We start from the raw sequence: 27,286 nt of genomic DNA, 5'->3' as shown, positions 1-27,286 counted from the left end.
CAGGATCCCATCCAGTGTGCTACTTGCCATGTCTTCTTAGACCCCCTTTGACTGTGACCGTTTCTCAAACTTCCTTGTGTTTAATGACCTTGACAGTTTTGAGGAATACTGGTCAGATTTTGTAGGACGTCCTTCTCTTATAAGGTGTCTAATTTTTTTCTCATGTATAGACTGAGGTTATGGGGTTAGGGGAAGAAGATCGCAGAAGTAAAACGTCATTCTCCTCACTTCCTACCAAGGGTAAATACTATCAACAAGACATCACTATGGATGTTGACCTTTATTACCCGGCTAGGGTAAGGTTTGTCAGGCTTTCCTGTGGTAACGTTACTCTTTTTCCCCCTTTTCATACTGTACTACGCACAGCCCACATTTAAGGAATGGGGCCTCACGATCCACATCCACGAAAGTAGAACATCCATGTAAGTTATTTAGACTATGTCTGCCGAGAGATTTGCCTCTTTCCCCCATTAATCAATCATTTCTTTATATGAGTTTGGACTCACTGATATTTATTTTATAATTCGAGTTATAATCCAATATTACATTTTTACTTCGCCCAAATTATTCCAGCTTTGGCCATAGGAGCTCTTTCGGTTGGCTTCTGTGTACCTTTGACATAACCCCATCAATGTGTGTTTGTTGTGTTTTTGTTTCTATTTTTTTGGTTTTTGAGCACCTCCTTACTTTCTATCATGACAAGTTACTCCAGGCTCATCTTGTATATTTCCTGACCTGATCCTAAAATCAGCCATTTATCTAAAGAGCCTTGCCTCTTTTATTGAAGATGGTATTTGAAAATAAGATCTGAGGAAGGTGTGTTCCTTACTACTGGGGTACTACTGCTTCCAGGCTCTCTAAGCTGACAGAGCAAGGAAATATATGTGTGTATACTATTACATATTTATGCACGCATCTATAAATATTTCTATAGGTAACAATCTGGGTCTATATTAAGCTAAATATGAATTCAGCTATAATTCACTACCATATGGATTATTCTAGCTCCCTCCTCGCTTACCTACGAACTACCATTCCCACAGTAAGAAACCTGTTTCCCACTATCTGCCATCCAGTTGATTGAACTTGATTGCTCAATTCCAGTATACATATACAGAATCAGAATTGTTAACTCTACACCCATGGGAAGCAACTTTATCAACTAAAGTATAGTCCTTTTGTGCAGATCCTTTTACCTTTAGAATTACAGAATCCACCCATTTTCAAAGTTACTTAGGTTGAACTTTTCCTGTCATAAACATCACTGAGGTTGGATTGGTTTTGTCTAATTTGCACACATCAAAGTTTACTCTACTATGACATTCTATGGTTTTGTCAAATGCATGATGTCTGTATCCACCATTGTATTACCAAACTAAAGGGTTTAATCACCCTAAAAAATTACCTAGGTTTTACCTGTTCAGTCCTTCCCACCTTTCTCGAAACATGTGGCAACCGCTGGTCTTTTCACTAGTTTTGTATTTTCCAGTATGTCATAGAGTTGGAATTATGCAATAGGTAGCCTTTTCAGATTGTCTTTTTTCACTTAGCAATATGTATTTAAGATTCCTCAATGTGTTTTCGTGGCTAGATCATTTCTTTTTAATGTTGAAAATTCCAAATAATATTCTGTTGTATGAATGTACAAACGTTTGTTTAGTGATTTACCTATTGAAGGACATCTTGGTTGCCTCCATTTTGTGGTGATGATGAATAAAGCTGCTATAAATGTCTATGTACATTGCTGAGTTGTGTGGCAAAACTATATAACTGTAAAAAAAACTACCAATCTGTCTTTCAAAGTGGCTGTATCAGTATCTACCCCAGCAATGTTGGTATACATGTTTTCCAGAATTTCGTATTGTCATTTTTTAAAAGTATAGCTATTTTAATTAGTAAGTAGTAGTATCTCATTATTGTTTTAGTTTGGGGTCTCCTAATGACAAATAATATCGATCATTTTTTTGTAAACTTATATGTCAACATCTTCTTTGGTGAGGTATCTGTTCAGATCTTTTGCATGTTTAGTCATTAGATTTTTTGTTTTCTTATTGTTGAGTTTTATGGGTTCTTTGTATATTGGATACAAGTACTTTATCTGATATGTGTTGTGTAAACATTTTCTCCCATCTGTGGCTTATGTTTTATTCTCTTAACATTGTTTTTTGCAGAATAAAATTTTTTAATTATAATAAACTACAATTTACCCTTTTTTCTTTCTTGAATTGTACTTATCTTATTGTATCTAAAAACTCATCAAACTCATCAAAACTCATCAAATCCAAGGAGAGAGAGATATATATATATACACACGTATATATATGTATATATATACGTATATATATATATACATATATATACGTGTGTATATATACATATATACGTATAAATATACACATATATATACGTGTATATATACATATATACGTATGTATATATACACATATATATACGTATGTGTATATACACATATATATACGTATGTGTATATACACATATATATACGTATGTGTATATATACATATATATACGTATGTGTATATATACATATATATACGTATGTGTATATATACATATATATACGTATGTACATATACATATGTATACGTATGTGTATATATACATATGTATACGTATGTGTATATATACATATATATGCGTATGTGTATATATACATATATACGTATGTGTATATATACATATATATGCGTATGTGTATATATACATATATATGCGTATGTGTATATATACATATATATGCGTATGTGTATATATACATATATATATATCCTGTGTTTTCTGCTAGAAGATTTATTGTTTGCATTTTACATTTAGGCTTATGATCTATTTTGAGTTAAATTTCATGAAAGTACTAAGGTCTGTGTTTAGATCCATTTTCTTTCTCTTGCCTCTCTGATATTTTGCACCATTTGTTGGAAAGCCTATTCTTCCTCCATTGAATTATCTTTGTTCCTTTGTCGAAGGTCAGTTGATTATACTTTGTTGGGTCTATTTCTAGGCTGTCTATTGTGTTCCACTGATCTATATAATTATTCTTTCATCAATGTGATGCTTTCTCAATTATTATAGTTTTATAGCAACTCTTAAAATCAGGTAATGTGAGTCCCTCAACTTTGTTCTGCAGTTTTCAGCATTGTGCTGACAATTCTAGGTCTTTTGCCTTTCTGTGTAAACTCAGAATCAGTTTGTCAGTGTCTACAAAATAACTTGCTCAGATTTTGATTGGGATTCCATTAAAACTGGAAATCAAGCTGGGAAAAATTGATGTCTTAACAATATTGAGATTCACAAACCATAAACAGATCATCTTTGATTTTTTTCACATAGTGTTGTGGTTTTCCACATACATTTCCTGTAGCTATTTTGTTTAATGTGTGCCTAAGTATGTCAGTTTTTGGTGTTATTGTAAATGGTATTTTTATTTCAAATTCCAATAATAATTGACTTTCATATATTAACTTTGAATCCTATGACTTTGCTACATTTGTTTATTAATTTCAGAAGGGTTTGGGGGATTGTTTTTGTCAATTTGAAGAGAGTTCATGCATAGAAAATAATATTATCTGTGAACAAATGCAGTTTTATTTATTCCTTTCTAATCTTTTGTTTTTATTTCCTTTTCTTGTCTTATTGCACTAAGACTACTAGTAATATGTTGAATAGGAGTGCTGTGAAGGAATATCTTTACTTTGTTCCTGATCTTAGTAAGGAAGCATCTGTTTCTCACCAGGAAGTATGAAGTTAGCTGTTGGATTTTTGTAAGTATTCCTTACAGAGTAGAGGAAGTCCCCTCTATTCCTTGTTTGCTGAGAATTTTATTATGAATGGGTATTGGATTTTGTTAAATGCTTTTTTTGTATCAGTTGACATGACCAGATGATTTTCTTCTTTATCCTGGTGATGTTGTGAATTCCATTAATTCATTGTAAATGTTGAGCCAGCCCTAGAATAAAGTCCAGTTGGTCATGGTGTACAATTCCTATTCTACATTTTTTCTGATCTGGTTTGCTAATATCTTGTTAAACATTGTTGCATCTATGTTGTATTCGTTTCTTTTTCTACTATAAAAAGTTATCACACACTTAATGGCATAAGAGCAAAAATTTATTACCTTACAGTTCTGGAAGTCAGAAGTGTGAAGTGAGTGTTACAGGCTAACACTGAGACGCTGGCAGAGCTTCATTCCTTCTGGAATTTTCAAGAGATAATCTACTTACAAGCCTTTTCCGGCTTCTAGAGGCCTACTGTATTCCTTGGCTACTGGCCCTGCCCTCCATCTTCAGAGAATGTTACTCCAACACCTGCTTCTGTCATCACGTCTCCTCTCTGACTCTGACCCTATCGTTTCTTCTTTTAGAGATCCTTATGATTACATTAGTCCTACCCAGTTAATCCAGGATAGTCATTCCATTTCAAAGGCCTTAACAATATCTGCAAAGTACCTTTTGTCATGTAAGGTAACAGATTCCAGGGATTAGAATGTGGATACCATTGGGGGTGAGGGTTGAGAGGGGTGTATAATTCTATCTACCACATGTTCATGAGAAATATTGGTCTATGGTTTTTCTTTCTTATAATGAGTTTATCTGGTTTTAGTGTTATGGTAATATGTTGGCCTCATAGGATAAGTTAGGAAGTGTTAAATTTTCTGTTTGCTGGAAGAGATTGTAGAAAATTCATATTATTTCTTCCTTAGTGTTTGCTAGAATTCACCACTAAAACCATCTGAGCCTGGTGCTCTCTTTTCATAAAGTTATTGATTATTGACTTAATTTTAAAATAGATATAGTCCTGTTGAAATTATCTGCCTCTCTTTGTTTGAGTTTTGATAATTTATGTCTTTCAAAGAGTTTGTCCATTTTATCTAAATTATCAAATTTGTGGGCATGCAGTTTTACATACTGTTTCTTTATTATTGTTTTTGATGTTTATGTGATCAGTGGCAATGATCTTTCTTTCATGTCTGCTGTTGGTAATTTGTGTTTTTTCTCTTTTTTCTCCTTAGCTATCCTGGCAAGAGTTTTCCCATTTTTATTGGTCTTTCCAAATAACTAGCTTTTGGTTTTGTTGATTTTCATTATTATTATTATTATTATTATTATTATTATTATTATTATGTGCTTTTAAATTCATTGACTTCTGCTCTAGTTTTGTTACAAAAGTGAACTCTCTTACATGAGTTCTCTTGCCCTTCTGCCTTCCACCTTTCTCCAGTGGGTTGATTCACACTGGATCCTGGTACATTGCTCTTGGACTTCCCTGGTTCCAGAACCACACGCCAAATAAACTTCTTTTATTTATAAATTATCCAGTCTGTGGTATTCTGTTATAGCAGCAGAAAATGAACTCAGATAAAAATTAATGTTCAAATATTTAAGATATTTCCACTATTTTTCTGTTACTGATTTCTATGTTAAGTCCATAGTGGTCTGAAAAAATACTCTGTATGATTTCTATTACTTTAAATTCGTTAAGCTGTGTTTTGTGGCACAGAATTTTGTGAATATTCCATGTAAGCTTGAGAATTTGTATTCTTCTGCTGTTGCATAGAGCTCTCTATAAATGCCAATTAGGTCAAGTTTATTGACACAGCTGTTCAGTTCAACCTTATCCTCATTGATTTTCTGCCTCTTTCATCTATCACTATGGAAAAAGGGGTACTGATGTCTCCAACAATAATAGTGGTGTAATGTATTTTTTTCCTTACAGTTCTGTCAATCTTTGCTTCACATATTTTGATGCTCTGCTGTTAGGTTAAGGATTGTTATATCTTTTGAGAACTTTTACCCTTTTATTATTATGTAATTATCCCCTTTATCCCTGATAATTTTTTCCTGAAATTTGCTGAAATTAGTACAGCAATTCCACCCTTCTTTTGATTAGTGTTACCACAGTATATGTCACTCCTTCTTTTTACTTTTGGTCTATCTTTATATTTAATGTCAGTTTCTTGGAGTAAACATACAGTTAAGCTTTTTTTTTAAATTTACTCTGCAGACCTCTGTCTTTCAATTGGCTTATTCACATCATTCACATTTAAAGTGATTATTGAAATACTCGGGTGAATATCCATCATGCTTGTAACAGTTTTTTATTTATTGTATTTGTTGTTTCTTTTCTTCTTTTTCTCCTCTTACTGTCTTCCCTGGTTTTAATTAAACATTTTGCATAATTCCATTTTAGCTCTTCCTTTAGTCTATCAGTTCAATTTCTTTTAACAAAAATGTAGGTTCTTGCCATACAGTTTGCAATACATTTACAACTAACACAATTTCACCTTTAAATAATATTCTACCACTTTATATGTAGTGCATTTACCTTAACAGACTTTTCTTAATTCTTCTTTCCTGTCCCAGGCGAGATACTGCCATTTATTTTATTTATTCATATGCTATAATTGCCCAATATATTGTCACTATCATTGCTTTAGATAAAGTTATTTTAGGTCAATTTGGAACTTAAGAGGTAAGTTTTTACCTTCATTTATGCATTCTCTGATGCTGTTTCCTTCTTTATGTAGATCCAAGTTGCTAACTTACTATGTTTTTCTCCTTCCTGAATGATTTTCTGCAGGGCAGTTCCACTAATGATAAATTCTCAGTTTTTATTTGCCTAAGAAAGTATTTATTTCTTCCTAATTTTCTTTAACTTGTATTTTACATTCAGGGGTACATGTGCAGGTTTGTTATATAAGTAAACTCCTGTCATGAGAGTTTATTATACAAATTATTTCAGCACCCAGCTATTAAGCTTTGTATCCATTATTGTTATTTTTACTGATCCTCTCACTCCTCCCACCCTCCACCCTCCAATAGGCCTCAGTGTGTGTTGTTCCCTTCTATGTGTCCGTGAGTTCTCATCATTTAGCTCTCACTTATAAGTGAGAACATGCAGTATTTGGTTTTCTGTTCCTGCATTAGTTTGCTAAGGATAATGTCCCTGCAAAGGACATGATCTTATTCTTTTTTATGGATGCAAAGTATTCCATGGTGTATATGTACCATATTTTCTTTATCTAGTCTATCATTGACGGGCATTTAGGTTGATTCCATGTCTTTGCTATTGCAAATAGTGGTGCATGCATGTGTCTTTATTAATAGAATGATTTACATTCCTTTGGGTATATAACTAGTAATCAGATTGCTAGGCCAAATATTATTTTTGTCTTTAGGCCTTTGAGAAACTGCCACACTGTCTTCCACAATGGTTGAACTAATCTACCTTCCCAACAACAGTATATAAGCACTCATTTTTCTCCTGGCAGAGATACAAAAAAAAAGAAAAGAAAACTTCAGGCCAATATCTTGGATGAACATTGATGCAAAAATCCTCAACAAAATACTGGCAAACTGAATCCAGCAGCATATCAAAAAGCTTATCCAACATGATCAAGAAGCCTTTATCCCTGGGATGCAAGGTTGGTTCAACATATGCAAATCAATACATGTGATTCATCACATAAACAGAACTAAAGATAAAAACCACATGATTATCTCAATAGATGCAGAAAAGACTTTCAATAAAATTCAACATTCTTCATGTTAAAAGCTCTCAATAAACTAGGTATTGAAGGAACATAGCTCAAAATAATGAGAGCCATATATGACAAATCCACAGTCAACATCATACTGAATGGGCAAAAGCTGGAAACATTCACCTTAAAAAGCAGCACAAGACAAGGATGCCCTCTCTCACCACTCGTATTCAAAATATTAGTTGTTTCAGACAGGACAACTGAAAGATGAAAAAAAAAAAGCATCCAAATAGGACAAGAGGACATCAAACTACCCCTGCTTGAAGATGACATGATCCTATATGTAGAAAACCCCATAATCTCAGCCCCAAAGCTTCTTAAGCTGACAAACAACTTCAGCAAAGTCTTTAGATACAAAATCAGTGTGCAAAAAATTACTAGCATTTCTATACACCAACAAGTTCTCAAGCCGAGAGCCAAATCAGGAATGTAATCACATTCACAGTTACCACAAAAGAATAAAATACCAAGGAATACAGCAAAGTAGGGAGATGAAAGTTCTCTACAAGGAGAACTACAAAACTCTGCTCAAAGAAATCAGAGATGACACAAACAAATGGAAAAACATCCCACGCTCATGGATAGAAAAAAATCAATATCATTAAAATGGCCATACTGCCCAAAGCAGTTTATAGATTCAATGCTATTCCTGTTAAAGTACCATTGAGATTCTTCACAGAACTAGAAAAAAAAATTTTAAAATTCATGTGGAACCAAAAAAGAGCCCAAATAGCCAAGGCAATCCTAAGCAAAAAGAATGAAGCTGGAGGCATCACACTACTTGAGTTTAAACTATACTACAGGGCTACAGTAACCAAAACAGCATGGTACTGGCACAAAAACAGACACATAGACCAATGGAACAGAAGAGAGAATCCAGAAATAAGGCAACATGCCTATAACTATCTGATCTTCAACAAATCTGACAAAAACAAGCAATAAGGAAGGGATTCCCTATTCAATAAATGGTGCTGGGATAACTGGCTAGCAATAGGCAGAAGATTAAAAGTGGACCCCTTCCTTACACCATATATAAACATTAACTCAAGATGGATAGAAGACTTACATGTAAAACCCAAAACTATAAAACTCTGCAAGACAACCTAGGGAATACCATTCAGAACATAGGCACCAGCAAAGATTTTTATGATGAAGAAGTCAAAAGCAATTGCAACAAAAACCAGAATTGACAAATGGAATCTAATTAACTGAAAGAGCTTCTCCACAGCAAAAGAAACTATCAACAAAGAAAACAACATACAGAATGGAAAAAAAAAATTTGCAAACTATGCATCTGACAAAGGTCTAATATACAGCATCTAAAAGGAATTTAAACAAACTTACAAGAAGAAAACAAACAACCCTCTTAAAATGTGGGCCAGGGATGTAAACAGACACTTTTCAAAAGAAGACATGCATACATGCAGCAAACAAACATATTTTAAAAAGCTCAACATCACTAATCATTAGAGAAATGCAAATCAAAGACTCAATGAGATACCATCTCACACCAGTCAAAATGGCTATTATTAAAAAGTCAAAAAATAACAGGTGCCGGCAAGGTTGTGGAGAAAAAGGAGCACTTATTTTCTAATTTTAAAAATTAGAAATTAAAAAAAAAAATCTCTGTGTATGGAATTCTAGGTTGGTGGGTTTTGTTCTTTTCCCAACATTTTACATATTTCACTCCATTCTCTTCTAGCTTGTATAACTTATCCTCTGTTGGTAAATTTCCAAATCGCAGCTCTGCTTTTTTCAAGATTTTCTGTCTTTACTTTTTTTTGGTTTGAATATAATGTACCTAGTAGGCATAGTTTGTGGTATTTATCTTGGCATTCTCTGAACTTCTGGGATCTGTGGTTTTGTATTTGTCATTACTTTTGGAAAATTTTCAGCCACTATTATTTCAAATATTTTTCTACTCTGTTATCTCTTTCTTTTAGTGTTGCAATTGTGTATATTTTATACCTTTGAAATTGTCCCATATTTCTCAGATATTTTTTCTGTATTTAAAAAATTCTTCTCTCTTTGCATTTCAGTTTAGAAAGCTGATATTGACATATCCTCAAGCTCACTGATTCTTTCCTCAGCCACATTCAGTCTACTCATGAAACCATTAAAGATATTCTCCATGCCTGTTACTGTGTTTTGGTTTCTAACATTTTATTTTGATGCTTAGGGTTTTTATCTCTTTGCTTATTTTATTAATCATTCTTGCAGCTCATCATTTTTTTTATTTGAGCCCCTACCCTATTTATTTTAAATTCCCAGTCTCATAATTCCAAAATATGTGTCATATAAGAATCTGCTCCTGATGCTTGCCTTCTGTCTTTGCTCTGTGTTACTTTTTTGCCTTGTGATTTTTTTAATGAAAGCTGGGCATTATGCATTGGTTGTATGAACTGAGGTAAAAGCACTTTAATGTGAGGTTTTATGTTAATCTGGCCAGGTGCTGGGCTGTTTAATGTTTCCTGCAGATGTATGTGACAGAAGCTTCAAATTCTTCTAGTGTCCCTGTTTTTGTCTTCCCTATTGTCTTTGGGATTCCCTAGGAACTCCTTCTTAAACAGAGTCTGCACATTGCTCCTCTTACAACTCTAATATACAGTTTTTATACTGGGGCGCTGTTGGTATGGTAGTAAGGTGTAGGATAGTGAAAGCACTCTAAAATCTTATGATTAAATATTTCAGTGGAACTGTGCTCCTGGGTTGTGACTTTCACAAATGTTTCCTAGCATTCCTTCTTTCTGCTTATGTGAGACAGGAAGTACAGAGAGGACCAGAGGTGGGTAAGTGACCTTCTCCTTGGCTCTCATAGGCCCTGGAAAAGTCATGCCCCTTAGAGAGTAGTCCTTTGTTGTAGAGAATACTCTGGGCATTTCCAAAAGATTTCTTTTTTCCTCCCCCCACTATTATATATATATATATATATATATATATATATATATATATATATATAAAACCAGGAGATCTTTCCTTGTTCTTCACTGCAAGAACCTGGTGGGGTTCCTGGAAGTAAAACCCATGAGTGTGCAGCCCTAGGAGATATTCACTTTCATGTGAATATCTTTAGTGATAAAGATTTAACTTTAAGGCTTTAGTGACTGTTGCTCTAGGTAGAAATATCTTGGCTGTGACTCTGAATTTGCTAGTCTCTCCAGATTTTATAAGGTGGTTTGCCCTGGGACTTCAATTCTCAATATGGTCCAAGAAAAGTTATTGATTATTAATGTGTTCAGCTTTTTTCTTGTTGTGAGGACAAGAGTGATGACTTCTGAGCTCTTCAGATGCTGGAAGTAAAACTGGAAGCTCAGGTCATTTATTTTAAACCTATATTTCATACAAAAAAATCCATCAAGTTTGAGAGCAAAATAAAGGCATTTTTAGATGTGAATGGACTTAAAAGTGTCCAATAACTGAGAATTTGTTTAATGAAATGATAAGGAAAATGCAGAAACATTCAAAATATTGGAAGCCATTGGATTCAGGAAATAGTAGGTTCACCCTAGCAAGAGAAAAGAGATCTCAGGATGGTGGTTGAAAAGTCACTGGTTCATAGTGGGGTAGAATGTTCAAGGTCTCCAAGAAATGAAGTCTCAAAAGAAGACATGCACACAGCCAAAAAGCATATAAGAAAATGCTCAACACCACTAATAATTAGAGAAATGCAAATCAAAACCACAAGGAGATACCATCTCACACCATTCAGAATGACTACTATTAAAAAGTCAAAAAATAAGAAATTACAGAGAAAAGAGAATGCTTATACACTGCTAGTGGGAATGTAAATTAGTTCAGCCCCTGTGGAAAGCAGTTTGGAGATTTCACAAATAAGTTAAAACGAAATTACCTTTCAGCCCAGCAATCTCCTTACTGGGTGTATACCCAAAGGAATATAAATTGTTCTATCATAAAGTCACATGCATGCATATGTTCGTTGCAGTCCTATTGACAATAGCAAAGACATGGAATCAACCACAGTGGCCGTCTATGGTGGACTGGATAAAGAAAATGTGGTATACACATATACACCATGGAATACCACACAGCCATAAAAAATATTGAAATCATGTCTTTTGCGGCAAAATGGATGCAACAGGAGGCCATTATTTTAACCAATTAGCAAAGGAACAGAAAACCAAATATGGCATGTTCTCACAAGTGGGAGCTAGACATTGACTACACATAGATACAAAGAAGGGAACAAGGGGCCTACTTAAGGGTGTAAAGGTGTAGGGTGGGAGAATGGTAAGAATGGAAAAACTACCTATTAGGTACTGTGCTTATTACCTGGATGATGTTAAAGCAAACTAAATATGGCCTGAGAAGGACTCTGTACTTCTATATTTGAGTCCTTGTGGATGGATGAACTGTAACCTACCTTAATAGTCAGACAACATTGAAAACCTAACTTAGGAGTATGTGCCTGTAACAGTAACTGAGCCTTGGCCTGGTCCCAAAGGCCATATTTCAATCACTCATAGACTGCTAAGTGTTCAAACTGTGTTCAAATAAGGCAAACGCCAACCTGTAACCAATCCAGCTGTTTCTGTACCTCACTGCCGATTTCTGTACGTCATTTCCCTTTTTTGGTCTATAAATCTTCCACCACGTGGCTGCGCTGGAGTCTCTGTGAATCTGCTGTGATTCTGGGGGCTGCCCGATTTGTGAATCATTCATTGCTCAATTAAACTCCATTAAATTTAATTCAGCTAAAGTTTTTCTTTTATCGATGACAAAATAATCTGTACAACAAACCCATATGACATGCAATTTACCCACGTAATAAACCTGCACATGTATCCCCTGAACCTAAAATAAAAGTTGAGACAAAAAAAAAAGGTCTCCAAGAAATGGGTGTGAAGGAAGTAGATTCCGTATAGATATGAAAGATAAGCTAGATAATTGGAGTGTATGGTAAAAGACGCACCATGCTCTTATCAACAAGAGAAAAGAAAGCAATTAGAAATGCTTTGCAGGGCTGGGAAACGTATAAGAAAATCATGGTTGACTTCCAGGTCCAGCAATAATCTGAATAACCCACCAGGAATGAAATATCTAAAAATGATCATTTTACATGTGTGACTGAGCTGGCGAGAAAATGAGGAAAATCCTTAGAGGCCAATTACAGAGCCAATTCATGAATCCAGCAAAGTGAGCTCTGAAGCTGCTGATTACCCTAAGGGCATCTGTATTACTCTGTTACCCAAATCTTCACTTTTAGCAACTGTCCAGAGAAAGAAGTCTAAGTCTAGGAACATGACACCTACCCAACAAAACTTCCTTTATATAACTGATGAAGTGAAGAGTTGGATACAAAACTTCCTGTGGATCTGGAAAACCCTCTGCAAAATAGAGTATCGGAAGACAAATACGGAAATCTACATTATGAAGAAAGACAGCAAAGACGGTTTCCTACTACTACCTTGTCTTTGGGTAAAGAGAAAAAGTCTCCCTTCATAATTTGCAACTGTGGGCTGGCTTTTACTTGGATTGGAAATCTAAAAACAAGCAAAGTAACTAATAAATTGAGATGTTAGTCTAAAGTAATTCCAGGAATTCACAGTGCCTCCAGGCAGGATCAAACATAATCTTTTTCAGGGAATTTGTTCCCACTGCAGACCTCAAAGAATTCCTACTGTAGTACTGAGAAATTTCCAGTGAATACAAGGTCAAAATGAAAACTAAACTAAACTAGAAAACAACGACAAAGCATACAACAAAAAAGACACCATGAGTGAGAATAAGCCGATATAATAAAGAACAGTAGAACAGAAAAGACTTCAGAGGTTGTTTTTATCAGACACAAAACATAAGTAAGAATGTTTAAAATTATTCTGGAATAAGTCAGAATAAGAGAGTATGAGTAAGGAAAAAAAGACTGGTTATAATAGCCAGAAAAGATGATAAAAAGAATCAACTAGAACTTACAGAAGTGGAAAAAAAATGCCCTGATTTGTTACCTGACTGTAAACTGAGACAGCCCACTAAAAGCCTATGAACTAAGTGCTCGGGGCTTTTTATCGTGAGACATATTAAATCAAGTTTAACAAGAGGGTGTGGTGGTGGCAGTGGAAACAGTGAATGAGATACTCTAGCCAGCACATTTTGAGAGGTAGGGCTTGCTGCAAGCCAAGCCTCTATGATACTTCTAGGGCCATCAGCCTGGCTTTCAGTAATTATAGGGCTTCTTTGGCTGCAGCAAAGGGGCAAATCCCTGACTCCAGCTCCAACATTCCGCCGATTGATGGCACCATCAATTTCTCAATCCCATCAGTTTCACCATCACCACCCAGGTTGCTCTCCAGACCCACATTGCTGACTCAATTACCACACAGACCCTCAAGTTTAATTATACTCACAGGTCTTATCTCCTAGTCATGTTTCAAGCCTCAATGACATCAGCTCCTCCAGTGACTCGAGCCAGAAAGTTGCTGGTCTTCCCTGTTTGCTTCCTTTCCACCTTGCATAACCCCTAAGAAAAGTCAATTACCGAAATCCTATCAATTATATTCCTCCTTAAAGGAGACATGTAAAAATCAAATATGTATTTCTTCTTCATTCCTAGTAACATGCCTTAGCCCATGGCCCCACTGAGATTACTGTTTTCAAGCAACATCTCCTCGGTCCATTTTCTCTTTGTTTCCTGAGCAGCAGAAGTACTCTAAAGCTACTAAGACTTGAGTTTCCTGGTCCCTTGCTTGCACTAGCCCCTTCTGAGATTTGCAGAGTCTTCTTAGTATGTTTCTATGGCCACTTGTTTTGTCAAATTTGCCAAGGTAAGATACCTTGATATGCCAAATCAAAGTCTTATGATTCATAATATGTAAAATACTCCTTTAGTTGTTTTCTCAAATTTGACAGACAAACTGGAAAATCTGTATAACACAACCAAAAAATTGTGAAGGTGAAAAAATTATTCTGAACTATTAGTAATTGGCATCCTGGCACACAACTCTAATCCCAGCACTTTGGGAGGCCAAGACAGGAGGATGGCTTAAGGCCAGAGCTCAAGGCTAGCCTGGGCAACATAGCAAGATATCATCTCTACAAATAATAAGAAAAATTAGCCAGGCATGGTGACATGTGTCTATAGTCTCAGGTATTTTGGAAGCTGAAGCATGTAGATTGCTTGAGCCCGGGAATTTGAGGCTGCAGTGAGCTATGATTATACCACTGCACTCCAGCCTGGGTGACAGAGCAAGACCCTGTCTCTAAAAAACATAGATAAATAATAAACTTTTAATAATAATCAAATTGCTATTAATCATGATGGAGGAAAAACTACATTATCTTTCTATTCTGTCAATGGGAAGTGATAGAACAAAATCACTGCCCTATGAAGAAGTGAATAAGAGGGTCTGGTATCTACATACATAGGGGAAAAATATTTTCTTTTGACACGGAGTTTCACTCTTGTTGCCCAGGCTGGAGTGCAGTGGCGTTATTTTGGCCCACTGCAACCTCCATCTTCTGGTTGCAAGAGATTCTCCTGCCTCAGCTTCCCTAGTAGCTGGGATTACAGGCACCCGCCACCACGCCCAGCTAATTTTTGTATTTGTAGTAGAGACAGGGTTTCGCCATGTTGGCCAGGCTGGTCTCGAACTCCTGAACTTGTCATCTGCCTGCCTCGACCTACCAAAGTGCTGGGATTACAGGCGTGAGCCACCGCACATGGCAGGGGAAAATCTTTTATAGACAACAGACGTGTGCTGGCAATAAAGTCATAAAACATATTTATTTATTTTCTGGATTTTCTGATTTGTCTCAGCAGTTTAAAATTTGTAATTTGTTATGTTTTCTCATTCTAAACAAATATTCACTGCGAACCTAATTTTGTATTTTTAAATTCATTCTATTTTTTTTCTTAAAGAGAGCTCCCAAATTATACATTATCAGGCCCCACAAAACCTGGGTCTAGCACTGCTGTTATCAGAATGATTGTTTCTAAATATATGTTTGGTTAAGTCACCTCATCTTACCTTCACATAAAATCCAAATTCCTTCACATAGTGTATAATGACTGCATGATCATACTCTGTCAGTCATTTCTAGTGTGAACTCTCGCCACTCCCCAAGTTAGACTCAATATTCCAGACACAATAAATTGCTTGGAGTTAGCAAAGTGCAACAAGCCTTCTCAACCCTGTATCTGTTTGCACTCCAGCCACACAGTTGGCTCAGCATTTCTTTGCCTCATCTTTTTCTCCTCATTGAAATCTTTCCTGATTAACTAACCTGTAAGCAGGACATTCCTCACTATTCTTGCCCACCACACATATTCCTTATCTGTCAAAATATTTGTCACATTATACTTATTTATTTTCATTCTATACTTATTTTCATTTTTATATTTTCACTATATGCTAAACTCTCTAAGAGCAGAGATCATAACTCTCTTGGTTAGTGTTTATACCTAGCACATAGTATGTGTTCAATAAATATTTATTGAAAGAAAAAAGGTTGAAATTGTGGTTGGGAGAAAGACATTGTACAATGAGCTCAAACCAAATGAGGTTTATTTCAGGAGAAGATTCTGAGCAGTACCAAAAAAACCAGTTGAAGATAAATTGCCTGAATTACTGGGCAAATAGTTGTGATTTTTGCTACACTCCCCAGTAGCACTGCCTTCTTAAAGAAATGCCTAGAAAACCAACATTTACATTATTGGATAGAAATAGTTATGTATACATTGGTATATATTGAAGCAGGAAGAGCTTAGGCATAAATTTTTTTTGAAGGAACGTTAGGAAGGCTACTATTGACAAGATGAAAGCCTAGGTAACTTCTCAAGCAAAATTATTTATTTCTGAACTATTAATAATGTGAATTTCTGACCACCAGAGCCACCCTTAACACATATACGGAGATACATGTACACGAATATGTGTGACATATGTAAAACCAAAAAAAGGAGAAAACATAAGACAAATGGGTAAATGTAAGAAGCATACCATTGTCTGTCGAATATAGAAAAGTTCCTGGTTTTATTCTATCCTTTATTCTGGAGCCTTGGGAAAGTCCTAAGGTAGTTATGCCACCCTCAGTCTAAATGTCTGACATGGCCAAAACCTTAAATAGACATGGTCTACATTAATCACTACCCACAGTCAAAGCATTCTCAGAAAAACCTGCCAAATCTCAAAATCTAAAAAGAACAATGAGCTGCTATTCCAGAATCCTTGAGTCTGTCTGCATAAGGAAACATAAGAGGCTAGCAAGTTTATTTCCCTTCCCTCAAAAAGTACAAGATTAAACATTCCTAGATACTTGGAAATTTTTTCTTAGCCCTATTGACTTCCAGAAAAGTTATAGAGTCTTGCTGAGCACTTTAATCAAGGAGAGCCATGGCAATATTTCTCTTTAGGTCCATTCAATCCTTAATACTACAATTGTTCTTCTGCTTAAAAAAACCAAAAACTCTAAAATGTAGGAATGGCTTTGGAAGCAGGCAGTGGACTTTATGGAGAGTGTTAATGAAAGTACTTGGAAGAAACTATTAATCTTTGGAGATACTACAGTTGAAGGCTTAAAGAAAAATGAAGCAGCCTGGCCAAAATGGTGAAACCCCGTCTCTAGTGAAAATACAAAAATTAGCCAGATGCGGTGGCAGGTACCTGTAATCCCAGCTACTTGAGAAGCTGAGGCAGGAGAATCGCTTGAATATGGGAGGCAGAGGTTACAGTGAGCCAAGATCGCTCCATTGAACTGTAGTCAGGGTGACAGAACAAGACTCCATCTCAAAAAAAGAAAAGAAAAGAAAAGAAAGAAAAGAAAAATGAAGAAAATCTCACTGGAAACTGGAGTAAGAAAAATGTTTGCTATGAAGGGGCAGAGAGTATAGCAACACTGTAGTCTATGGTTATGTAGAGAGAGGACAACATGGTTAATCAACTGGTAATATAGCAAATATGTCTAAGCAAATTGTTGAGGTTGCCGTTTGTTTCACCTTGATGATTATGGTAAAATGTGAGAGAGTTCAATTGAGAAGAGGACTCTTAAATAACAAGGAACTAACGCTTGATGATTTTGAAAAGTCTCACCCCTTCCCAATGGCAAGTGATGGCTTTAAAATTAAGAAATGGCTTCTTCTGGGAAAAGACCAAATCTTTAGGTTCCTAGAATTCTACTGGCAGGAAGCAGATTGAAAGAGTTTCTCAGCTATAAACATATGCTATCTTTCATGGAAAAGAAATGACTCAGAACAAACATTCCAGAAGGCAGAGCCAAGAGCCACAGAAAATCTCCCACTCCGTGAAATTGAATTAAAGTACTTCCAACATTTGCCTGGCTGAGTTTCAGAATTGCTATGGACAAGTAATTGCTATGGACCAGAATTGCTATGGACCAGTAATTCCTTTGTGCCTCCCATTTTCTCCCCTTTTGAATGGGAATACCTATTGCAATGATTCTATACGTGTACTACCATTGTTTGTTGGGCATAAGGAAGTGAGATAACTTGTCTCTTTAGTTTCTCAGGTCGACTGACCAAGAGTAACTATATTCAAAGAGCAGTACTTAAGATACTACACCCCAGGAGCCTCCTCTTCACCAGAACCTGGTTTAGATGATGATATATTAGACTCTGAGTTCACACTTTTCAAGACATTGGGAGGAGGTGAATGTATTTTGCATGTGGGAGGAACATAAATTGTTAGATACTAGAGACCTGAGATACGTAGCCTCTAAAATGACTCCCAGTGATCCTTACTTCTTGGTATTCATAGCTTTGTGTAATGCCTTCCCCTTGAGTATGGACTGGATTTATTGATTCACCTCTTTAAGCCAATACATTTTGGGGTAATTTGTAACAGAGCAATAGATAACTAATACTGATATCTAGAACAAAGTGATGACTGTCTTTTTGCACACCCAACATTAAACTGTATAGCAGAAAACTGGGATGAGGTGAAGGAGTAAAAGCCTGCTGTATTCTTTCCTCACAAGCACATGTGCATACACACACACACACACACATACACACACCCCTAGGCACTATATCTATATAAATATAGAGGTAGCAATTGTTCTCCTATATGTATAATCCGAGGGTATGTAGGTTTATTAGAGAGTATGGCTGCGTATATCAGCATAAGCAGGGGACAGTGAGTCAAGGAGCATTTTTCTATGAAACAAGTGAAGAGGGAATAGCTTGTTTTGTCACTAGTGGAAAGGAGGGAGGAAGGGAGGGAGAAATAAAACAAAAGAAAAGAGAAAGAAAGGAAGACAGGAAGAAAAGAAAGAGAGAGAGAGAAAAAGAAAGAAAGAGGGAGGGAGGGAGGGAGAGAGAGAGAAAGAAAGAAAGAAAAAAGAAAAGAAAGAGAGAAGAAAGGAAAGCGAGAAGGTAGGAAGGCAGGAAGGAAGGGAGGGAGGGAAGGAAGGCAGGCAGGAAGGAGAGAGAGAGGAAGAAAGAAAGAGAGAGGAAAGAAAGAAAGAAAAAGAGAGAGAGAGAGAAAGGAAGAAAGGGAAGGGGAAGGAGGAGAAAGGGAGGGAGGAGAAAGAAGGAAAGGAAAAGAGAAAGGAAGGAAGGAAAAAGAAAGAATAGTGGGAGGGAAGGAAGGGAACAAGGAGGGAAGGAGGAAAGATGGAAAGAGAGAGAAAAAAAGAGAGGAAAAAGGAAGAAAACAAGAAAAGTGCGCACTGTTTGACTAGGAAGGCCAAAAAATCCAAGAGCTAAAGTGAAATACATAGATGGAATCTTAAAAAAATTTCCAAAATATTTCATACATCAAATGCATTAAATTGGCTATAAGAATCTTCTAGGGCACTGTTGTATTATGAGATATGCATAGGGTTTCATTCAGGGTCTTGGCTCATAACTCCTATAGCTCTTGTTACGGTCTTTTGTTATAATTCTGGGTGTGTTAGGTCGCAGAAGACAATTTCTCTATCCTTTTCCTGCTTTTCCTTTTCCTGACCCAAGGCAGGACTCTGATCTTTCCCTGCCTTTGTGATTGTGTGTCATATGACCGTCATTCCAGGGTACCACTCTGTATCGTATGGGAAGGAATGCTGACATCATAAAGCCCATAATAACCCAAGAAGACAGACTTGAGAGAGCTTCCAGATGTCTGAACATGTGAAAGTGGACAGGCAGCTAACAAGACCTCATCCACATGCCAGAATGGTGGCGCTCCCCAGCTGTACCGGGACACAAGTTCCTGCACTCAGGACCCTTCCAGATCTCGCCCTATGCATTTCTTCATCTGGCTGTTTATTTGTATCCTTTAAAATATCCTTTGTAATAAACTGGTAAACATAAGTAAGTGTTTCCCCGAGTTCTGTGAGCTGCTCCAGCAAATTAACTGAACCCACAGAGGGGATCATGGGAACCCCAATGTAAAGCCAAATGAAGACATCAAAAGTTTTAGAGACCCAGACTGATGACTGGTGGGAGGGAGGGGTTGGTCTTGGGTATGGAGCCCTCAACCTGTGGGATCCAGGTAGATAACGTCGGGATTGACTTGGAAGACACTCAGCTGGTGTCTGCTGCACAATTGACTGCATGTTTTTTGGTGGGGAGAAACCTCCACGTTTGGACACAGAAGTCTTCTGTGTTGATCGTTGTTGTGGTGAGAACAGAGGACAACACAGTTTGAGAGTTTTTTTCTGAAACACACCCTATAGCAAAATGGTGGAAAGTGAAGTTCTGAAACCCGTCTAGATGTATTGTTCCTTGAGGCCTATTTCTGCACCAAGAATTCCAATGTATGCAGCTGCCTTTGGGGGATAGCAAAATTTAACAGTTGGGAAGTACCGTAGGAAACATTTGGTCTAATTCCTTTCTCTAGGTGAGTAAAGAACTTGAGGCCCAGAGGAACTGATCTGCCTAAGTCACCACAGCTAATAGGGGGCAGAGCTAACCAGAGACTCCCTAGCTCCTGGGTTGACCTCCTCTCTACAGGATGAAGATCACCCATGTGTGAGAGAAGGAACTTGTAGCAGAAAAGGAAACACCAGGAGATAAGCTGCTAAAAATAGAGCAAGCAGAGTGATTGCCTAGACCAGGAAGAAAAAAAATGTAATTGCCAGAATCGTAAGGGTAGAAATGGAAGATATTAAAATTCAATTTTACTATCTTATTGATTTCAAGAAGAGCAGAGTGGGTTCCCCCAAAGATGCTGGAGTTCAGGCTCTGTGGTTATCAATATAAAGTAGCCCGTGAAGAAAATATGTATTTCACACAGATTAGAAGAGATCTAACTTTCACCATAATCTGTTAAAAAAGCAAACAGACTAACACTCAGCATTAGTTGTCTTAGTTGCAAATATTGGCATTCTAAAAGCTTTGTGCAAATAATTGATACAGCCAAGCTCTAAATCAGAATGTGTTCAGTGTGCTTACTGCATCCTGTGACTTTTCCCATTACTTCAACACAGTGGTCAGCACATTCTAAGCAAATGGTTCATAGAGCAATACATTAGTTTGGGTTTTCTTGCTACTTGTAAATTGCCTAGATGTTTGCGAATGTTTGTGTGTTAGCGTGTGTATATGTAGGTGTGTTCACGGAAGATAAGATGGAAATAAAAAGCATGAGAAGATAGTTAAAAACTTTTGATTGTTGTGAGTTGATTTTGTATCCTGAAACTTCACTGAAGTCATTTGGTCTACGAGTACTGGTGGAATATTTAGGGTTTTCTAGGTATAGAATCATATCATCAGTGAAGAGAGATAATTTAACTTCCTATTTTCTTATTTGGATGCCTTTTATTTCTTTCTCTTTCCTGATTACTCCGGCTAGGACTTCCAGTACTATGTTGAATAATGAGAGTGGTAGACATCCTAGTCTTGTTCTAAATTCTTAGGGGGTATGCCTTCAGATTTTGCCCATTCAATGTGATGTCAGCTGTGGGTTTTTCATAATATGGCTATTATTATTTTGAGGTATGTTCCTTTGATATCTAGTTTGCATTTATTGAATAGAGTGTCCTTTCTCCATTGTTGACTTTGTTGACTTTGTTGAAGATCAATTGATTGCAGGCATATGGCTTGATTTCTAGGTTTTCTATTCTGTTTCATTGATCTATATTTCTCTTTTTGTATCAATATCATGCTGTTTGGATTACTATACCATTGTAGTACAGTTTGAAGTCCAATAATGTAATAGTTCCAGCTTTGTTCTTTTTCCTCAGGATTATTTTGCCTATTGGGCTCCTTTTTAGTCCCATATGAATTTTAGATACCATTTCACATTAGTCAGAATGGCTACTATTAAAAAGTCTAAAAATAACAAATGTTGATGATGCTATGGAGAAAAAGGAACGCTTACACACTGTTGGTGAGAATGTAAATTAATTCAACCACTGTGGAAAGCAGTCTGAAGATTTCCCAAACAACTTAAAACTACCATTCGACTCAGCAATCCCATTACTGGGTATATACCCAAAAGAAATTAAATCACTCTACAAAAAGACACCGGCACTTGTGAGTCTATTGTAGCACTATTCACAGTAGCAAAGATATGGGATCAACTTAGGTACCTATCCTTGGTGAATTAGATAAAGAAAATATGGTACATATAAACCATGGAATACTATGTAGCTATAAAAAGGAACAAAAACATGTTCTTTGCAGCAACATGGATGCAGCTAGAGGCCATTATTCTAAGTGGATTGTCAAAGAAATGGAAACCCAAATACTGCATGTTCTCACTTATAAGTGGGAGCTAAACATTGAGTACACATGAACATAAAGATGAAAGCAATAGACATTGAGAGCTTCAAATGTCGGGAGGAGGAAAGGAGGGCAAGGGTTGAAAAACTACATATTGGGTACCATGTTCACTATTTGTGTGATTAAATCATACTCCAAATCTCAGCATCATGCAATATAGCCATGTAATAAATCTACACATGTACCTCCTAAATCTAAAATAAAAATAATAATAATAAAATTATTGCCAGGTACTCAGATGCATGCATATCTTAATCTTGAGATAATATGGCAGGTCTCTATTTTACAATCTCAAACATAGTAAAATTTGGCAGAAGTTTACCAGTGGCATTGCTAAAACACCAGATTTTGAGCAATGGATAAAAACCCATGTTTTGGGCAGAGTGGGGGTTGTTAATTTTTGTTCATTTTTCAGTCCAGAAATAGGTCTTCTCAAGATAGTTACAAAATAAACAAAAAAATTGGCAACTCAGAAAAATTTCCTAAGGAGCATCTTTATATCAAAAACCTACCAGTTTCTTAAGTAACTAGGTCTCAAATGGTCCTAGTGTCTTTATTATTAGCTCAATGCCACCAGTCAAGACTCTAAGATTATGCTTTTTCATATGCCCGACAGAAGCCCATTTAGTCTGCATATCTGATAGCAAATTTCTGCAAGGATGGGGCAAGAAACCCAAGCCAGCCAACTGGCATATTCTGGAGGCATGTGCTTCCCCCAAAGGGTAGAAAGACACACAAATACTACCAAATTATCTCAACCAGGCTACCACTTTGAACCCCAAAATGTTCACTTACTGTTTGGTGTCTCATTGTTTTCACAATCAAAGCCCTAATACCATGTTGAAAAAGGAAAAACGTTGTACTTGGTAGGATTATAACAATAAAGAAAAATGTAACAGATACATGAAACCTTAAAAGTTCTCTAAACATGCTGGATAGTGAGGTCAGACAAGAATGAGGGAATGAGGAGAATGCAGAAAGCTATCTCAGATGGGAAAAGTCTAGAATATATTTCATTCTCTTGTGACAAATATCAAATGCAGGTTCAAATAAGATTCTAAACAGGATTCAACTGACAGTTTCTGCAGTAGGCAAAATACCCTCAATTAGTTAGAAAGGAGAAACGGTGTGTGTATGTATACAAAATGCAGATGTGCAGAAATAAATACCATCCTAGGCTGGCTCAGAGCCAGGTAAGCATTTGACCTAAAAACCTTCCTAATTTCAGTGGGCTGAAGTCTGGAAAAGTGATTAACTATCTAAATGCGAGTGTTACTGCTCTGTGCCCCCGGGGAATGTTGGGAGAGAAAGGAAGGCTCTTATATCCTAATTAAAAGTCCAAGTTTTTGCCCCATGGAATGCAAAACGCTTTTGGATACAGGAAACTGTTCTTTATCCAGCTACACTCATAAAGCTGTCAATAAGTTGAGAAAGTGGCCTTGATGGTGTGAAAAAAACCACTTCTTTGAAAGCACTGGCTGCTAATAAAAATCTTTTTTGTTCAACGAAGTCCAACAAATCATCTAGGATCATATAAATAGCAAATTTAACAGCAAATTAGCAAGGCTTATAAAATATATGACCACTTAGGCAGCAAGGAAAGCCAAAAATCAAGGCTGGAGAATTACTAAATTATGGTTAAAAGATTTTTTTTATTTTTATGCTTTTCATTGGAAGCCTTTAAAAATGTATTTTGAATGACTAAACTGGCTTTAAAACAGGATATAATTAAACTCGCTGCACTTGTGAGGGTCAGGACCACTCACAGTTGATAACCACCAGAAAATGACCAACCATTTGCACACCACGAGGGGTGTGTGCAGAATGTTCACATCTGGCCATGGCTAGCATATCATCTTCTGGTTATTTACTAGTAATTGTTAAACTTGTCCAGAGATAGCCTCTGCAGTTATATATTTTAAAAATCTCGTTATCTCTATATACTTAGAGAAATAAAATAGATATTTCCTTTTATAAAATTGACAAGCATTTAATGAGTTTTTGATAAAGTCAGGAGCCAGCTTCTTCTTTGAAGAAATCATTAATATCATGACTAGATGATTTCACCTGCCAATTCTCAATTATTTTTTTCTCTGTTATGGAGATTCTCATTCATTGTGCCCTAGGACACAGGTAAGGTTATTACTAAAATAGCACATTCCTGACATTTCATGGAAGGTTATGTGGATTCTTTATTAAAGCCAAATTCTCAGAGCTAGTAACATTACAATAAAAGTCCTTTTCACAAAGTCTTGGCATATGCAATCTCGGCTCTGGAACATTTTTCGGAAAACTTAAAAGGGGGAAAATAAGTAACATTTTTGAAGCTTCTATTTTAGATAAGTCTTAGAAGAGTTGACATGTTTAAGATGATTTCTAGAATTTTTTTTTAAGTTCTCGCTATGCGTCTCAAACTTTTGTTTCTAGAGATGCTTTTTCAAGAAAATCTGGAAGGATGACAACGGAAAACAAAGATCTCACTCTTTTCCTTCATCTTCCCTATCTCTTAAAAATTCCATAAAGAAAATAACTATTAGAAACAAAAAAGCAGGCAGGGAAACTGTGCATTCTTTCCTAGCACCCAAACAAGGGGAGAGAACTTTTTGCGTCCTGCAGGCTTTGAGTTATTGCCACCTGGAAATAAAGACATATGCCCCAGTCGCAGGACTGGATAGGAAGCAACTGTTTCAGAGTTTAGATCAGCACTGTCCAGCAGAAATATGATGCACTACAAATATGTAAGCCACATAAGTAATTTTAAATTTTCTAGCAGCCGCATTTAAAAAAAAAAAAGGTAAAAAGAAGCTGGTGAAATTAATTTTAATAATATGTTTTATTTAACCCAATAGATCCAAAGTATTATCATCTCAACATAAGAACAGTTTATACAAATCATTAATGAAACATTTTACTTTCTTTTTGTTACTAAATCTTCAACATCCAGTGTGCATTTTATACTTATAGTACATCTCAAGTCGGACTAGCCATATTTCAAGCATCCAGTAGCCACACGTGGGTAGTGGCCACCATATTGGAGAGTACAGGTTTACAGGACAAGTACAACTACACCAAACAGAGAACTGTTTGGTTTCAGGGCTCAAGGGTTCTCCCTGAAGGATCTTCTCTTCCAAACACAGCAGTACCTGTTTCTGAACTTCTGGGGCTCTTCATAGTGTTGCAGGAGGCCCCCAAATCTATAGCCTATGCATCAGGACATTGCAGTATATTATTTACTCAGTGGAGGTCGAACAGAATAGAAAATCACATTCTGAAAAATTGTTCCCTCCTATATCTTCCTTTTGGTCAAACACACATAGACAATGCCCTCATTTTAATAAATACAAAAAGGAAATTAAATAAAGATTAAATTTTCCCAAGTATTTCTTGAGCAATACACAATTATTTGTGTAAAAGAAAAAGCAAGATAATGACTCAACACAACAATTAAATTCAATACGAGTATGAATGTAAATACTAGGAGTCCCCAGATTGTGCTAGGTGTTAAGGAGAATATGAAAGAAATAAGTGCCCTATAGGAGATCAGCTCCCACGGAGAAGGACACAAATCACATAAAATAGCTAAATAACAAAGAAAATAGAAACCTAATTAACTATCAAAATAAGGTGCAAAGAGTTATGCTAACTACCAAGTTAGAGAGAAAAGTCCCCACACAGGACTGTCCTCACTTCTAACACCAAATACAGATTTGGAGGTGTATTAGTCAGTTTTCATGCTGCTGATAAAAACACACCCAAGACTGGGAAGAAAAAAAAAGGTTTAATGGACTTACAGTTCCACATGGCTGGGGACACTTCACAATCATGGCAGCAGGTGAAAGGCATGTCTCGCATGGCAGCAGACAAGAGGAGAGAGCTTGTGCAGGGAAACTACCTCTAATACAATCATCAGATCTCATGAGACTTATTCACTATTATGAAAACAGCACAGGAAAACCCTGCCCCCATAATTCAATCACCTCCCACCAGGTTCCTTCCACAACATGTGAGAATTGTGGGAGTTATTACTGAAGATGAGATTTGGATAGGGACACAGCTATACCATATCAGGAGGGTTCCCAAAACTTCCCTCTGGCTTGATAATTTACTAAAAGACTGACAGAGCTCATGGAAAGCTGTTTATACTCATGGTTATGATTTATTACAGGGAAAGAACACAGATGAAAATCAGCCAAGAGGAGAGACACATTGGGCAGTGCCCAGGAAATATTAATACACAGAGTTCTAGTCCTCCTTTCCCCATGGAGTCATAGACAACATTAACTCCTCCTACTACGTTTGGCCACATGCAGGGAGTATTGTCAGCCAGGGAAGTCCAGGCAGGTCCTTGGTGTCCAGAGTTTGTATTGAGGCCCAAGCCCATATTGCCTGCATGGCTGACTGTTATGGTTAATACTGAGTGTCAACTTGATTGGATTAAAGGATGCAAAGTATTCTTCCTGGGCATGTCTGTGTGGGTGTTGCCAAAGGAGATTACCATTTGAGTCAGTGAACTAGGAAAGGCAGACCTACCCTCTATCTGAATAGGCACAATCTAATCAGCTGCCAGTACGGCCACAATAAAAGCAGGCAGGAAAATGTGGAAAGACTAGACTGGTTTAGTCTTCTGGCTTATATCTTTCTGCCATGTTGGGTGCTTCCTGCCCTTGAACATCAAACTCCCAGTTCTTCAGCTTTGGGACTCGGACTGGCTTTGTTGCTCCTCAGCTTTCAGACGGCTTATTGTGGGACCTCACCTTGTGATCATATGAGTCAATACTTGTTATTAAACTCCCCCTTATATATGCATCTAACCTATTCGTTCTGTCCCTCTAGAGAAACCTGACTAATACACTGACCTTTGTGTCCAGCCCTCCTGGAAATCAAGTTAATATCTTTAGTCCCCGGTCCTCTAGAAGCCAGAACTCATATCACGTGGCCCAAAGGCTTTAACATTAATCACACTGTTAGATCTGTAGCTAGGCAAACATAAACACTTATATCTGGCAGGACCTTCTAAGGGCTACAGATCATCTTCAGTAGCAAAGAGGAAAGGCCAG

The 27,286-nt window shown here is 36.7% G+C and overlaps 1 long non-coding RNA gene across 1 annotated transcript; it reads left to right on the top strand.

Moving 5' to 3' along the window:
* The first annotated feature begins 15 nt into the window (after positions 1-15).
* LOC129527916 (uncharacterized) lies at positions 16-19,817 on the top strand. Its single transcript, XR_008673007.2, has 2 exons — positions 16-422; positions 19,537-19,817. It is a non-coding gene; the product is annotated as an uncharacterized lncRNA (long non-coding RNA).
* The last annotated feature ends 7,469 nt before the right edge of the window (positions 19,818-27,286 follow it).

This window comes from Gorilla gorilla, chromosome 19 (genome assembly GCF_029281585.2).
Source record: "Gorilla gorilla gorilla isolate KB3781 chromosome 19, NHGRI_mGorGor1-v2.1_pri, whole genome shotgun sequence".
NCBI lineage: Eukaryota > Metazoa > Chordata > Mammalia > Primates > Hominidae > Gorilla > Gorilla gorilla.
The sequence above is the reverse complement of the archived record's forward strand: the minus strand, read 5'-3'. Positions and strand labels throughout refer to the sequence as shown.